Source organism: Triticum urartu, chromosome 5A (assembly GCF_056163025.1).
Source record: "Triticum urartu cultivar PI428250 chromosome 5A, HENAU_Tu73, whole genome shotgun sequence".
Classification (NCBI taxonomy): domain Eukaryota; kingdom Viridiplantae; phylum Streptophyta; class Magnoliopsida; order Poales; family Poaceae; genus Triticum; species Triticum urartu.
Genome location: NC_141877.1, coordinates 29,498,187 through 29,502,493, shown reverse-complemented (window position 1 = coordinate 29,502,493; position 4,307 = coordinate 29,498,187).

Sequence of the window (4,307 nt, the reverse complement as noted above, 5' to 3'; positions counted from 1 at the left end):
CGGCGCGCTGCGAGGCGCTCGGCAGCAGCGGGAGAAGGAGAGCAGAGGAGAAAGGAGACACGGGAGAAGACGAGGCGGTCCAGGGGAAAGCGTGGCGTTGTCCAGGGCGTCGAGGCATCGACGGAAGCAGGAGGTGGCTTGGGCGCGTGCCGGCGCGCGACGACCACGCGCGCGGTGTCCGACTGACGGGAGCTGGACGACGACTGGCAGCGCCAGGTGGTGGGCTGGGCCACTTCTTCCAGGTAAGGCCCAGGTGAGGTGCACAGGTAACCTCTCTCTCTCCTTTTATTTCTGTTTTCTATTTTCTGTCTGTTTATTTGATTTAGTAGGGGTACTGAACAAATTTATTTGCTTCTGTAAATTATTGTATGGACTAGAGATATTATTCTAGAGCCCCACAATAATTTCCAAAATTATTGGGCATGTATTTCTTTTATAACAGAAATAAAGCCAATTCAAATACATTATGATTTAATTCTAATGCCCAAAATAAATATTTCTGTGACTCCAAAAATATTGGTTTGAATTTTACCTCCTAACAATATTTTCTCAGAGTAACAGGAACATTTCCTTGGACTCATTTGATGAGAATTAAATGTTGATTATTTTTGAACTGGTTTCTGAGGGTTTCAACAAACCTCGATTCAACTTTCAGAAATTTTTGCCATGATGCATGAGTGCATATGCAACTATTCCACTCAGGTATTCTAGGGATGTGACAACTCACCCCTACTAAACAAGAATCTCGTCCCGAGATTCAAGTCGTGAGGTAAGAAGACAGAGGGACACAAGCTAACATGATCTTCTTGATCCAACCGCCCTTCTTAAAGATGTCGACTCCTTGCGTCATATTGATCTTGGCATCTTTGCTTGCGAGATCTTTACCCTACACGAGGACAAAAGAGCAAGATAACTCTATAGGAATCGATCTTCTTAAAGACCGAGAAACTCACGATCAACTCACGGAATGAGACGTTGAACATCTCTTGAGCTGAGACACAAAACACACCTTAAAAAGGATGGAAGAAACAATTGACGAGGGTTTCAAAGTAGCGAGGAGAAACTGCCATGATCCCATTACGGGACACCTCGGGGGAGGTGACTCGTAGGATTATTCCCTTAAGTGGCAAAAGGAATTACTTTTGATATCTAGATCATTGAAAATCTTTATACCAGCCTAAGGAAAATCACAATCGATCGTTTGAGGGAGTTCGGAAGAATGGCATACTCAAACTAGGATGGATGATGTGGACTACCTTGTTGAAGACAACCCAATGGATGAATTTTTTTGCTTATCATCGGAAATGGATGGGACCCATGGTAGGACCACTTTTGAAGATGATCTGACCAGAAATTACCGAGGAGGGTAGTCCATGGTTGAATGGCACAATGGCGGCGCAAGCTAGGAACAAAATGCTAATGCTGGGAATGATTCTAGTAACTGGGAGAAACTCAACAGAAGAGAGTGATTCCATCATTAGAAAAGTTATGGCATAATCGAAGAAACTAAGAGTGGATCCCAATTAATGCCGACGATAAATCCTAGTGCTTGCACGTGCTCTCAAGAACTTGAGCATTTCCATATTCATCGAGGTTTTACCAATATCCGTGGCAAGGATCCTGGCAACACAACATACCACCATGATGGATATTGGTGGAGGATGCAGATGCAAAGGAAGATAACACTTTCTCAGATTTCACCTTAGCGAGGCCAAGGGGACAAAATCTGGATAATCGACCGAGAGACATTTAGCACTCCGCTTCTAATGTTGTCCTTGATGTGCTAGCAACACCCATTTATTAAAATGGTTTGGTACCTAGGACATCAAGTAAAAGGTCGGACTTCGGGAGCACAAAAATCCATAAGGAACAACTATTGGTGTAAACCCTACGAGATCCTTATGGGGAGGTGGCCAACTTCTTCAATCAAGATACTACAATAATAGGTCTTCCGGCTGGGTGTGTCAGTCACGACATCCACTTTACCGGGTTACAGAGGGACCAATATTATAGCTCTTGGAAGATGTTCCAACCATCATATCTGCCTGAGATTCAGATCTGGTTGGTAACGGGATATTCCAGATTCACCGAGTCTAGAAGAAAATTTGCAACACAATTCGACGAGATGGCATTGCGAGATTCTCGAGGAATGAACTAAGATAGCAAGCTCCAAAACATGAGCTGGTTCTGCTAAACACATGTGAACACGCTGTCCCAGACAAGCATGACCACATAGTAGTCTTATGATAAAACACTACCGAGTTCAGGTGGGGAACCATCATCTAGGGTAACGAAGTCTTGTGCATGACCTAGGATTTGCACAAAAACTCCTTTTCCTTGAACAAATCAATCAATGGCTTGGTGTGCTAGGGACACATATAGAACGAAGGTTGCAAGTCTCCGAGCCATAGAATACTTCGCACGTATGCATGACCGATTTGGGATGATTCCAAAAGAAGCAACATTGACTTTCTCGAATCCACAGTGGCAACTTGCATCAGATGCACATGAATTAGAGGAAGTCACTACTTCCATCCAAACATATGCTTCATGAACGGAACATGAAGGCATTGTTACAAAGTTTCCAACACTAGCTTAATGTTTAACACGAATCATGGGGGAGACAAAATGCTGCTGATGGGCTCAACAGCAACTCATCGGAATTTCCATATCATCGGACTACCACCATCGTGTGAACACGGTGATAGCATTGGTCAGACCAAAGGATGTAATGGTGTATGCTCGAGGGATCAACCACGAGTAAGACAACGTTACAAATATCGTTGGTTCTGATTTGATTTGATGATAGCCCATACTCAAATCAAAGTTTGGACAAGACAATAGATCCAACAACTGATACGAGGACCAGTTGATGAAGATATCATCTTTCTTCAACACACACAAACACAAAGATATCCGTTTGGAGATGAACTAAGCGGAACAATCTTTCATCTTCCAACTCTCCAAGTTGTTGTCTAGCTCAACCAACTACCTCAGGGATATCCAACACAGATTCTTGGAGGATGGCTGGTTTAGCGAAAAACCAACATGATCATGAACTCAACATAGCGGTCAGGGAACAACCTGGTAATACTTCTGAGAGGATATTCCAAACATCACGAACCACCGATATGTCTCTAAGCTCGAGAACAATCTTGCTTTTGAGGGCAAGATGATATAGCTAAATAAGAAAGGGATTGATACAATCCCAACTCTTGATCGAAGAGTGTACCAGAAATGAGGACAAGGTAGCACGACCAATCCTAGTATAGTAATTCGATAACCAACATGCTAAGAATGATATTAATGTCCATTAACGACCAAGCAATACAGTTGCTAGGAGTATTGATTTCACACACCATGATTCCCTTGTCAGCATTCCGGTTGCGACAACACAACACCGAGGAATGAAACATGATGGCAAGAAGTATCACTGCATCAAGAATTTATGAGAGGTGGTGCAATTCTCATGACAATCCTGACATAAAGAGGGCAATACTTCAGGGTAGAACAGAATCAAAAGCTGGATTGGCATTTTGATCTGCGGAATACAACTGCTTTGACCCAACCCTAGATATGGATGAGGTACTGGAGTTTGTTTCTCCTAGTCATTCTTAAATAGAATGGCTCGACGGACCACAAGAATAATAGGCATCGATGAACACGAATGCACAACTATTCCTGACTATCAATTGATAGACTAGGGTCGGAATACAACTGAGGAGGGTCAACTCAAGGAACATATAACTTTCTGGGTTGTGGATGCATAGATTAGTATGTCGAACCAAGTTCAACATGTTTCTTCCGGATAAAACCCATGCAAAAAAGGAAGGACTGGCAGATTAACAACACAGAATCGAGAACTCGCCAAGAGCACTCTAGTTGTGATCTTTCGGTTCAACGAGGAACTTCTGCCATAAGTAGTTCATGGTAGTTGGAAGAACGATGTACCACGGACCTCGAGGACTATCGCAAAGGTTACTAATATCCTAAAGGAACTACCAAACACTATCAACACGAGGTAAGTAGAGTGAATCTTGGGTCAAGAACCCAGGAGTAGAATACCTACTACTAAATGGCACCACGAGATGCTTTCGAGAATGATGGCCAGAATCATCACACTGGGATACAAAGCATTTCTAGATTACTGAGAGGTTCTCTAAGACAACTAGGGTCATAATAATAGCTCCAACATAAATACTGTGAAGGAAATATGCCCTAGAGGCAATAATAAAGTTATTATTTATTTCCTTATTTCATGATAAATATTTATTATTCATGCTAGAATTGTATTAACCGGAAACATA